The sequence below is a fragment of the Oncorhynchus masou genome, chromosome 27 (genome assembly GCF_036934945.1).
Source record: "Oncorhynchus masou masou isolate Uvic2021 chromosome 27, UVic_Omas_1.1, whole genome shotgun sequence".
In the NCBI taxonomy this organism is placed as follows: Eukaryota; Metazoa; Chordata; class Actinopteri; order Salmoniformes; family Salmonidae; genus Oncorhynchus; species Oncorhynchus masou.
Window position 1 is genome coordinate 34,637,425 of NC_088238.1, and position 13,409 is coordinate 34,650,833.

Here is a 13,409-nt window from a genome sequence, read left to right on the forward strand (position 1 = left end):
CTTTGGTGTGATTTATTACCATATATGGGCATACGAATGTATAAGGGCAGGTCGAGCCGATGACCTAATTTCAAGATGGCTTCAACCTACATTCCGGTTAGCGTCTTGAAGCATAAGCGAAATAAACACGGAATAACACGGAATAAAACAATACACACTGAAAGCCAGGACCCCACAGACCATGAGGATGTCTTATTTGTCTGCCTATAACCTATCGTTATTGACCACCAGCCCCGAGAGTAAAAATATTTATTTTACACCATGTTTTCACTGAACAGCAAACATCTTACGAGATAAGCTTCGATAAGGCTGTGTTTGAGCTATAGCTACATGTGGGGTATGAAATTAATCTTTACGTTGGTAGGAAGAAATCCAGCCTATTGCCAATGTTCTCTGATGATGTATGACTTAATGGCAACATCGAATGTCCACGGAGTGACTTTTATTTATATATATATATATATATATATATATATATATATTATTAACATCAAATCAAATACAGGAAGTGCAAGTGGGAACACAAGTGTATATATAAACAATATACAAAGGACAATTGGGCTAGGGGGTACAATATCACATTACACAAGGACCTTAAAACCTGTTAGAGCTAGGGCTACTTTTTTTTTAATTTTGTTAAAAATTGCGCAACATTTCAACGTCCTGCTACTCATGCCAGGAATATAGTATATTCATATGATTAGTATGTGTGGATAGATAACACTCTAAAGTTTCTACAACTGGTTGAACCACGGCTGTGACTATAACAGAACGTGTGTCTCGGGGAAAATCCCAAGGAAAACTGATCACCCAAAAGAAAAAAAAGTATCAATGCGCCAGTTGCCTGTATTGTCTATGGGAAGAGAAAATAGATGGCTCCCAGTTGACAATTCCTACAGCTTCCACACGAAGCTCCAGTCTTGGCAATTTGTGATGTTATTCCTTGGTTCAACGAAGAAGAGGCACTTCCTGTCATCACTGCATCACAAAGGAAGTTTTGGTAGAGAGAATATCGACCATCGTTTGAAGACTTAATGCTATTGAATACAGATCGCCCCGTGATGAATTCGATCGCGTATTAACGTTTACTAATACCTAAAGTTGGATTACAAAAGTAGTTTGAAGTGTTTTGTCAAAGTTTATAGGCAACTTTTTTAATTTAAAAAAATAACGTTTCGTTTAAAAACAGAGTTTTTCCTGGATCTGACGGTCTTCATAAATGGACATTTTGGGTATACAAGGACCGATTTAATCGAAAAAAAGACCCAATTGTGATGTTTATGGGACATATAGGAGTGCCAACAAAGAAGCTCGTCAAAGGTAATGAATGTTTTTTATATTTTATTTCTGCGTTTTGTGTAGCGCCGGCTACGCTAATTCTTTTGTTTACGTCCCCTTCTGGTATTTCGGGGTCTTGCATGCTATCAGATAATAGCTTCTCATGCTTTCGCCGAAGAAGCATTTTAAAAACCTGACTTGTTGGCTAGATTCACAACGAGTGTAGCTTCAATTGAGTACCCTGCATGTGAGTTTTAATGAAGGTTTGAGTTTTACGAGTGCTATTAGCATTTGGCATAGTGCATTTGCATTTATTGTTGGCAAGGTGGGACACTAGCGCGTCGGGTTGCCCAGAGAGGTTAAGGTACATACATACACTTATCATTTTTTTGTTAGTAGAGTATTTGTCTTAATTTAGTTCAATTTATTTTGGTATGGTAGGAAAATGTGTTGTTGTTTGTAAATGTGCATTGAAATTTGGCCTAAAGACTATTGAACTTAATTACACAAAATTGTTTCAGCTTCTTTCTATCATAGGTAAAGAATCCAAGCAGTACATCTTTCCACAATAGTGTACAATCTTCATAAATTATAAATCTACTGATGTTTCCCTGAGGTTCCCTTACATGAATACAATGCCAAAAAAGATGCAACACAGTTTTTGGGTGGTCATTACAAAAGGTACAATGTGAGTTCATGTTTTCCCTAAACTTCTTCATATGGTGGTTGGCCGGATAATATTTATGAACAATTTTATAGGAGTGACTATATCTTTGCGCATCAAAAGTATGATGTCGCCTGCTTACGCACCGTAGGCATCCATTACACAGGGGATTGGCTACTATGGCAGCTTGACAGTATTGTAGCCAATAAGATACGTTTTCCAGGGATATGCAGTTGACCTGCGTTGGACAAAGCAAGGCCTATAACTTTTTTTGTGTAATGGCAACTATTTTTACCTGGCTCAGAGACGAGACTCACCTAGCACACTACATTACATTGTGAACAGATTTCATTACTGTAATGTCATTGTTTTAGCATTAAAGATGGCTTCTAAAGGGGGTGAAAACTAAGAATATCGAACAGGAAGCTAAAAAGAAGGCAGCAATGAATAAGTATACTGACATAGAAACTTTGAATAAAATACTGGTCGGACTCAGATCAGGGGAGCGATTTGGACAAAGAGGATTGACTCAGCAGACAAAGATTGCTTTCTAGAAGGATTGGATCCACTTTTAGATCTCTAAGTAAATTATTTTCATGACATTTTTATTCACCACAGAGTGGAGGATGCAAATGATGATGTTTGAGAGCCACCCCTCCCAGCAAGCGCCCCCGCCAGTCTAGATCCTCACCCCCACCTGCTATGTCAATCACCCAGTCTGATTGTTCTACATCCACTTTTCAAATACATCTTGAAAAATAAAATAGGGGCTTATGGCACCATTCATCCTAACAGAATTGGTTTCCCCAATACCAAGGTAAACGACATGACAAAGGCAGCAGACAGAGGGACCATATGTTGCATCAGGACTAACAAGCTGCATTTTGTGGAATGGAAGGACACTAGGGAGTTATTCAAGCTCACCACACAGCATAAGGCAATTCAATAACAACCATGTCTCAAGGAGGGTGAAAAAGGAACAATGTCCCCGTTTCTGTGAAGGACTACAATGCCAACATGGGGGGTGTCGACCTATCTGATGCTCTGATAGGCTACTACCGTGTCCTCCACAAGACCAGGACGAGGTATAAGACTTTTATTTCCCACTTTGTGGGCATTGCTAGAGTAAATGCTTTCATTCACCACAAGCAGATGGCCAAAGCAAAAGGTCAAAACCCTTTCTCCCAGTGGGCCTTCCGAGAGTAGCTGGTGTTGGAAATGGCTGAATTAGGGGCCCAAAGCAACCTCACAACCATCATAAGACCCCCCACTCAAGGTGAGCGCCACTATTCCACACACATGTCAAAAGACAAAAGAACTGCAAGCATTGCACAAAATATGGGGGGGTGAAATGACAGAATTTCTGTCCGAAATACCTGTTCGCTTTTTGTTTCCTGGCAGAGAGGGACTGCTTCTAAGACTATCACGACATGCACAAGCTACAGTCAAAGTGAAATCTAAGGGAGCCCTATACCCCCTTGTAACTAACTCCCTTCTACTGTTACCTGCATATGAAATCCTTAACCTTGATGATTGACCTCAACCATTTATTATCTGAGAAAAAACAGGTATATCTATCACACAAAGAATTCCCAGAGCTATACGTCTGACAGATGTGAGGTATAGAGAGCAGGTTGGGTGGGTCTATTTCGACCCGAGTTAGAAGGCGGTTTGTCATCTTTTGTCGACGGTCGGCACCGGGAGGCTGAGAGATGACAGGTATTCATGGCTGCTCCATATTGTACATCAAACGGACGGTCAGAGGCCCTAGTTGGCTAGGGACGAGCTGTCTGCGTGAATTGACGCACTGGCTCGGTGAATGTGTGTTTGTGTGTGTGCGTGTTTGCCTGCCTACGTTCCTGCCTGCCTGCCTTTCTAGTGCCTACCTGCCTGTCTCTCTCTCTATCTGCTTGCCTGCCTGCCTCTGTGACATGTACAGCCAATATATCAGGTGCTGGTTGTGAACATGGACAGACAAGGCACTGGGACTTTTGACAAATCTTACAGTATATAGTGACTCAATTACATTGAGACCTGCCAAATTTAAGGCTTTGTGGTAAAAACAGACTTTTCTTCAAATCCAACCATCTCCTTGATGCATAATTTTTGCTGGGCTTGACACTTGTGTTAATGTTGTAAATTACTATTGTAGCTGGAAACGGGAGATTTTTTTATGGAATATCTACATAGGTGTACTGAGGCCCATTATCAACAACCATCACCCTGTGTTCCAATGGCACGTTGTGTTAGCTAATCCAAGTTTATAATTTTCAAAGGCTAATTGATCATTAGCAAACCATTTTGCAATTATGTTAACACAGCTGAAAACTGTTGTGCTGATTAAGGAAGTAAAACAACTGTCCTTCTTTAGACTAGTTGAGTATCTGGGGCATCAGAATTTGTGGGTTCGATTACAGGCTCAAAATGTCCAGAAACGAAGAACTTTCTTCTGAAACTCGTCAGTCTATTCTTGTTCTCTAAAATGAAGGCTATTCCATGCGAGAAATGGCAAGAAACTGAAGATCTCGTACAACGCTGTGTACTACTCCCTTCACAGAACAGCGCAAACTGTCACTAACCAGAAAAGAAAGAGAAGTGGGAGGCCCCGGTGCACAACTGAGCAAGAGGATACATAAGAGTGTATAGTTTGAGAAACAGACCCCTCACAAGTCCTCAACTGGCAGCTTCATTACATAGTACCCGCAAAACACCAGTCTCAACGTCAACAGTGAAGAGGCGACTCCAGGATGCTGGCCTTCTAGGCAGAGTTGCAAGGAAAAAGCCATATCTCAAACTGGCCAATAAATCATCAAATCAAATTTTATTTGTCACATACACATGGTTAGCAGATGTTAATGCGAGTGTAGCGAAATGCTTGTGCTTCTAGTTCCGACAATGCAGTAATAACCAACAAGTAATCTAACTAACAATTCCTAAACTACTGTCTTATACACAGTGTAAGGGGATAAAGAATATGTACGTAAGGATATATGAATGAGGGATGGTACAGAGCAGCATAGGCAAGATACAGTAGATGGTATCGAGTACAGTATATACATATACATACAAAGTGGCATAGTTAAAGTGGCTAGTGATACATGTATTACATAAGGATGCAGTCGATGATATAGAGTACAGTATATACGTATGCATATGAGATGAATAATGTAGGGTAAGTAACATTATATAAGGTAGCATTGTTTAAAGTGGCTAGTGATATATTTACATCATTTCCCATCAATTCCCATTATTAAAGTGGCTGGAGTTGAGTCAGTGTCAGTGTGTTGGCAGCAGCCACTCAATGTTAGTGGTGGCTGTTTAACAGTCTGATGGCCTTGAGATAGAAGCTGTTTTTCAGTCTCTCGGTCCCAGCTTTGATGCACCTGTACTGACCTCGCCTTCTGGATGATAGCGGGGTAAACAGGCAGTGGCTCGGGTGGTTGATGTCCTTGATGATCTTTATGGCCTTCCTGTAACATCGGGTGGTGTAGGTGTCCTGGAGGGCAGGTAGTTTGCCCCCAGTGATGCGTTGTGCAGACCTCACTACCCTCTGGAGAGCCTTACGGTTGAGGGCGGAGCAGTTGCCATACCAGGCGGTGATACAGCCCGCCAGGATGCTCTCGATTGTGCATCTGTAGTAGTTTGTGAGTGCTTTTGGTGACAAGCCAAATTTCTTCAGCCTCCTGAGGTTGAAGAGGCGCTGCTGCGCCTTCTTCACGATGCTGTCTGTGTGAGTGGACCAATTCAGTTTGTCTGTGATGTGTATGCCGAGGAACTAAAAACTTGCTACTCTCTCCACTACTGTTCCATCGATGTTGATAGGGGGGTGTTCCCTCTGCTGTTTCCTGAAGTCCACAATCATCTCCTTAGTTTTGTTGACGTTGAGTGTGAGGTTATTTTCCTGACACCACACTCCGAGGGCCCTCACCTCCTCCCTGTAGGCCGTCTCGTCGTTGTTGGTAATCAAGCCTACCACTGTTGTGTCGTCCGCAAACTTGATGATTGAGTTGGAGGCGTGTGTGGCCAAGCAGTTGTGGGTGAACAGGGAGTACAGGAGAGGGCTCAGAACGCACCCTTGTGGGGCCCCAGTGTTGAGGATCAGCGGGGAGGAGATGTTGTTACCTACCCTCACCACCTGGGGGCGGCCCGTCAGGAAGTCCAGTACCCAGTTGCACAGGGCGGGGTCGAGACCCAGGGTCTCGAGCTTGATGACGAGGTTGGAGGGTACTATGGTGTTGAATGCCGAGCTGTAGTCGATGAACAGCATTCTCACATAGGTATTCCTCTTGTCCAGATGGGTTAGGGCAGTGTGCAGTGTGGTTGAGATTGCATCGTCTGTGGACCTATTTGGGCGGTAAGCAAATTGGAGTGGGTCTAGGGTGTCAGGTAGGGTGGAGGTGATATGGCCCTTGACTAGTCTCTCAAAGCACTTCATGATGACGGAAGTGAGTGCTACGGGGGAGTAGTCGTTTAGCTCAGTAACCTTAGCTTTCTTGGGAACAGGAACAATGGTGGCCCTCTTGAAGCATGTGGGAACAGCAGACTGGTATAGGGATTGATTGAATATGTCCGTAAACACACCAGCCAGCTGGTCTGTGCATGCTCTGAGGGCGCGGCTGGGGATGCCTTTCTGGGCCTGCAGCCTTGCGAGGGTTAACACGTTTAAATGTTTTACTCACCTCGGCTGCAGTGAAGGAGAGACCGCATGTTTCCGTTGCAGGCCGTGTCAGTGGCACTGTATTGTCCTCAAAGCGGGCAAAAAAGTTATTTAGTCTGCTTGGGAGCAAGACATTCTGGTCCGTGACTGGGCTGGATTTCTTCCTGTAGTCCGTGATTGACTGTAGACCCTGCCACATGCCTCTTGTGTCTGAGCCGTTGAATTGAGATTCTACTTTGTCTCTGTACTGACGCTTAGCTTGTTTGATAGCCTTACGGAGGGAATAGCTGCACTGTTTGTATTCAGTCATGTTACCAGACACCTTGCCCTGATTGAAAGCAGTGGTTCGCGCTTTCAGTTTCACGCGAATGCTGCCATCAATCCACGGTTTCTGGTTAGGGAATGTTTTAATCGTTGCTATGGGAACGACATCTTCAACGCACGTTCTAATGAACTCGCACACCGAATCAGCGTATTCGTCAATGTTGTTATCTGACGCAATTCGAAACATGTCCCAGTCCACGTGATGGAAGCAGTCTTGGAGTGTGGAGTCAGCTTGGTCGGACCAGCGTTGGACAGACCTCAGCGTGGGAGCTTCTTTTTTTAGTTTTTGTCTGTAGGCAGGTATCAGCAAAATGGAGTCGTGGTCAGCTTTTCCGAAAGGGGGGCGGGGCAGGGCCTTATATGCGTTGCTGAAGTTAGAGTAACAGTGATCCAAGGTTTTTCCGCCCCTGGTTGCGCAATCGATATGCTGTTAAAATTTAGGGAGTCTTGTTTTCAGATTAGCCTTGTTAAAATCCCCAGCAACAATGAATGCAGCCTCCGGATAAATGGTTTCCAGTTTGCAAAGAGTTAAATAAAGTTTGTTCAGAGCCATCGATGTGTCTGCTTGGGGGGGGGGGATATATACGGCTGTGATTATACTCGAAGAGAATTCTCTTGGTAGATAATGCGGTCTACATTTGATTGTGAGGAATTCTAAATCAGGTGAACAGAAGGATTTGAGTTCCTGTATGTTTCTTTTATCGCACCATGCCTCATTAGCCATAAGGCATACACCCCCACCCCTCTTCTTACCAGAAAGGTGTTTGTTTCTGTCGGCGCGATGCGTGGAGAAACTCGTTGGCTGCACCGCTTCGGATAGCGTCTCTCCAGTGAGCCATGTTTCCGTGAAGCACAGAACGTTACAGTCTCTGATGTCCCTCTGGAATGCTACCCTTGCTCGGATTTCATCAACCTTGTTGTCAAGAGACTGGACATTGGCAAGAAGAATGCTTGGAAGTGGGGCACGATGTGCCCGTCTCCGTAGTCTGACCAGAACACCGCCTCGTTTCCCTCTTTTTCAGAGTCGTTTTTTTGGGTCGCTGCATGCGATCCATTCCGTTGTCCTGTTTGTAAGGCAGAACACAGGATCCGCGTCGCGAAAAACATATTCTTGGTTGTACTGATGGTGAGTTGACACTGATCTTATATACAGTAGTTCTTCTCGACTGTATGTAATGAAATCTAAGATGACCTGGGGTATTAATGTAAGAAATAACACATAAAAAAAACAAAAAACTGCATAGTTTCCTAGGAACGCGAAGCGAGGCGGCCATCTCTGTCGGCGCCGGAAGTAATAAAAGTAAAAGATAAAGATGGGCAAAACAACACAGACACTGGATAGAGGAAGATTTGAAAAAGTGTTATGGACAAACAAATTGAAGTTTGAGGTGTTTGGATCACAAAGAAGAACATTTGTGAGACTCAGAAAAAAGGAAAATATGCTGGAGGAGTTCTTGATGTCATCTCTCAAGCATGGTGGAGGCAATGTGATGGTCTGGGGTTGCGTTGGTGGTGGTAAAGTGGGGGATTTGTACAGGGTAAAAAGGATCTTGAAGAAGGAAGGCTATCACTCCATTTTGCAACGCTATGCCATACCCTGTGGACAGCACTTCATTGTAGCCAATTTCAACAAGACAATGGCCCAAAGCACAGTTCCAAACTATGCAATAACTATTTAGGGAAAATGCAATCAGCTGGTATTCTGTCTATAATGGAGTGGCAAGCACAGTCACCGTATCTCAACCCTATTGAGCTGTTGTGGGAGCAGCTTGACCGTATGATGCCCATCAAGCCAATCCAACTTGTGGGAGGTGCTTCAGGAAGCATGGAGTGAAATCTCTTCAGATTACCTCAACAAATTGACAACTAGAATGCCAAAGGTCTACAAGGCTGTAATTGCTGCAAATGGAGCATTATTTGACGAAAACAAAGTTTGAAGGACGCAATAATTATTTAAATTAAAAATCATTATTTATAACCTTGTCAAAGTCTTGACTATATTTCCTATTTATTTTGCAACTCATTTCATGTACAGTTGAGTTCGGAAGTTTACAAACACTTAGGTTGGGGTCATTAAAACTCGTTTTTCAACCACTCCACAAATATATTTTTGACAAACTATAGTTTTGGCAAGTCGGTGAGGACATCTACTTTGTGCATGGCAAAGGTAATTTTTCTAACAATTGTTTTCAGACAGATTATTTCACATATAATTCACTATATCACAATTCCAGTGGGTCAGACGTTTACATGCACTAAGTTGACTGTGCCTTTAAACGTTTGGAAAATTCCAGAAAATTATGCCATGGGTTTAGAAGCTTCTGATAGGCTAATTGACATAATTTGAGTCAATTGGAAGTGTACCTGTGGATGTATTTCAAGGTCTACCTTCAAATGTAAACTGCCTCTTTACTTGACATCATGGGAAAATCAAAAGAAGACCTCAGATTTTTTTTTAGACCTTCACAAGTCTGGTTCATCCTTGGGAGCAAATTACAAATGCCTGAAGATACTACGTTCATCTGTACAAACAATAGTACGCAAGTATAAACACCATGGGACCACACAGCCATCATACTGCTCATGAAAGAGATGTTTTCTCTCTCCTGGAGATGAACGTACTTGGGTGCGAAAAGTGCAAATCAATCCCAGAACAACAGCAAAGGATCTTGTGAAGATGCTGGAGGAAACAGGTACAAAAGTATCTGTATCCACAGTAAAATGAGTCCGAGATCGACATAACCTGAAAGGCTGCTCAGCAAGGAAGAAGCCACTGCTCCAAAACCGCCTTAAAAAATCCAGTCTATGGTTTGCAACTGCACATGGGCACAGAGATCGTACTTTTTGGAGAAATATCCTCTGGTCTGGTGAAATGAAAATATAACTGTTTGTCCATAATGACCATTGTTATGTTTGGAGTAAAAAGGGGGAGGATTGCAAGCTGAAAAACAACTGTGAAGCACAGTGGTGGCAGCATCATGTTGTGGGGGTGCTTTGCTGCAGGAGCGACTGGTACACTTCACAAAATAGATGGCATCATGAGGTTTGAAAATTATGTGGATATATTGAAGCAACATCTCAAGACATCAGTCAGGTCAGCAAATGGGTCTTCCAAATGAACAATGACCCCAAGCATATTTCCAAAGTTGTGGCAAAATGGCTAAAAAGACAACAAAGTCTCAATCCCATAAAAAAATGTGACCATAGAAAATGTGTGGTCAGAACTGAAAAAGCACGTGTGAACAAGGAGTCCTACAAACCTGTCTTAGTTACACCAGCTCTGTCAGGAGGAATGGGCCATAATTCACCCAACTTATTGTGGGAAGCTTGTGGAAGGCTACCCAAAACATTTGACCCAAGTTAAACAGTTTAAAGGCAATGCTACCAAATACTAATTGAGGTTATGTAAACTTCTGATCCACTGGGAATGTGATGAAAGAAATGAAAGCTGAAATAAATCATTCTCTCTGCTATTGTTCTGACATTTCACATTCTTAACATAAAATGGTGATCCTAACTGATCTAAGACAGGGAATGTTTACTAGGATTAAATGTCAGGAATTGTGAAAAACTTAGTTTAAATGTATTTGGCTAAGGTGTATGTAAACTTCCGACTTCAACCGTATGTTTTCATGGAAAACGAGGACATTTCTAATTATCCCAAACGTTTGAATGGTAGTGTACATTCAAGTCATTTTTCAATTTGGATCGCATCAAATTGTGGCCATTGACTTTCATGGTTCTGGACGCTGTTACGTTTGTGAGAAGGCTGAGGTTTAAGATATTTTTGTTCTATGGAGGGGTGATGCAAAACAGCTCCAGGCGTTCCATTCTTTTCTTAACTCCTGTTCTGAGCATCTGAGATTTACTATGCAATCTGATACACATCAAATCAGTTTTCTTGATCTTGTGTGAAGATAATGTTCTATACACTGATCGTAACAGTTTGTTGGGGGCTGATAGTTGTCACCCACTTCCCTTGAAAAACAGTTTGCCCTACTGCCAATTCTGTTGAATCAAAAAAAAATGAAAAAAAAACCCATCAGATTTCAACAGAAATCTGAGACGCAAAGAAAATTCAAGGAGTGGGGGTACAAAAATGGTCAGATTAATACTGCCACTGAGAAAATTCAAAACAAAACGAGACATGACCTTTTTCAAGATCAGTCTCGCAAAAAGAAGCATTCTTGCAATCTAACTACCCACTATTCAAAGTGCTCTGAACAAATTAAGGGAATCGTTCACAAATATTGGCACATTCTAAGATCCGATGATAGTATTGGTAATGTGTTTTCTGACCTTCCCTTGATCGTATTCTTGCTGGGCAGAAACCTCAGAGATCAATTGGTAAACTATGATTTACCACCCCAAAATATCCCTGCACAACGTGTATTTGCGCCCCTACTGGATGGAAACAAAAAGTGTAATGACTGTGCTCAATGCAATGGCACTTATAAATGTAGATCCTTCAAACACCCCCAAACAGGGAAACAGATCCCAATCAAAGGTGTTATCACGTGCTCCACTAATGCAGTTATTTGCCCTTGTAGTAAAAAATATGTGAGTAAAATAAAACAGTCGTAGCATCATTAGGTTGAAAAACCAGTTGCAGCCCACTTTTTGGAAGCAAACCACTCGATTCCATCTCAACGTTATATTGGCATCGAACATGTCACCCTCCCTAGGAGAGGGGGTGACCTCGACAATTTTTTGTTAAAACGAGAGGCTGCCTGGATCTTTAATTTAAAGACCCTTGCTTCCTTCGGTCTCAACATAGACTTTGATCTGAAGCCATTCTTGTGATTTTGCTGTTGTTAATGTTGGTACGCTTATGTAGCTAAACTGTATCTATGATCGTATGCTATCCATTTATGTTTTTTGTATGCTATCTTAATATATGAGAATGAACCAATGATATCAGGCCACACCCGGCCATGATTACAGACACCTGTGTGTCTTTTGACACTATATAAATTAGTCACCCCGCAGTGTTTGTCATTATACCCTGATGAAGAAGCTTGTCTGTCAAAACGTTGGACATAACATTTTTGCATATGAGCTCCTATAGTGTGTCCTGCTCTATTTCTTTAAGTGTTCCACTCCGCTAGCCAGCACCTCACCTAAATAGGTGTGCGTTTCTTTCGCCTCTAGATTATGAGGTTTTTAAAATAACATTTCACCTTGGCAGGAAGTGATATACACCATGCAGTGGTTCCTGAGGTGAATATAACAGCGCAGTATACAGTATATTCAAGCCCTGCACATTAACGTTTACACTTCCTCAGCTAAAATATATGCCTCAAAGCTCTACCAAAACACTCACTTGTTATATAACTAATTTCTCAAAGATTGATTCAGACTTTAAGATCTATTTAGAACTAAACATTAACTCAACATAAATGAGCGAGGCTTGTCTCAATTGAACCATCTGACTCAGTGAAAACAATTTAACACAACAAACACACACACACACACACTTTCCTTTGTCGGCCTAAACGGCCCTTGCTACTTCTCGTCTTCACACTATGCGTGGAGGGCTAGCCACACGCGCACACACACTGTCATGTATTTGTACGTTTTATGTGGACCTCAGGAAGAGTAATAATCCTAATAAACTAAAACACACACACACAAACTGATTATACCAAACATAGTGGGGTAGCCTCTTAAGTGGCGGATTATGAATTTAATCAGTGAATCCATTAGCTCACTCCTGATTGGGGTATTTAACTACAGAATAGAGAGTGGTGTCGGAGGCATCCACTGAGAGAAAGCCTGTGATTATGCACCACACTGTAATCAAGGCTGTTTCACAGCAGCAGACATGGTGTGGAGGAGTTGCTAATCAAGGAAGTGAAGGAGTCCGTGTGTTAGGACTGAGGAGATTGTGAGGAAAGGGTGATCCCACAGCCTCTTTTTATCTCCCAGTCGCGACACAGCCGGAGATTGAATCCGGGACTGTAGTGTCGAGAGGCCTGATCCCACGGTCTTAATGGTGTGCGTGTGTGTGTGTGTGTGTGTGTGTGTGTGTGAGTGTGTGTGTGTGAGTGTGAGTGTGAGTGTGAGTGTGAGTGTGTGTGTGTGTGAGTGTGAGTGTGAGTGTGAGTGTGAGTGTGTGTGTGTGTGTGTGTGTGTGTGTGTGTGTGTGTGTGTGTGTGTGTGTGTGTGTGTGTGTGGTCCTCACAAGGAAAGTAAAACAAGAAAAGAATGTGTGACATTTCTCCAGGCCTCACAAGGGAAAATCATGTTTTAGGGTTACAATGAGGGTTAGAGTTAGAATTAGGGTTAAGGGTTAGGTTTAGGAGTTAGGTTTAGTTTTAAGGTTAGTGTTTTGGGTTTAGAGTTAGGGTTAAGGGTTAGGTTAGGGAAAATATGATTTTAAATGGGAATACATTTTTTTGGTTTATATATGCACACACTACCCTCTTAGAAAAGTGCTCTCTTTTTTCTAAGAGTGTATTTGTACTGTATGACTGTGTTGAACAG

General features: G+C 42.3%; 1 protein-coding gene across 2 annotated transcripts in view; it reads left to right on the forward strand.

The window, feature by feature from the left end:
* Nucleotides 1-13,409, forward strand: part of LOC135516060 (chemokine-like protein TAFA-5) — a 175,722-nt gene that overhangs the window by 152,362 nt on the left and 9,951 nt on the right. The window lies entirely within an intron of this gene.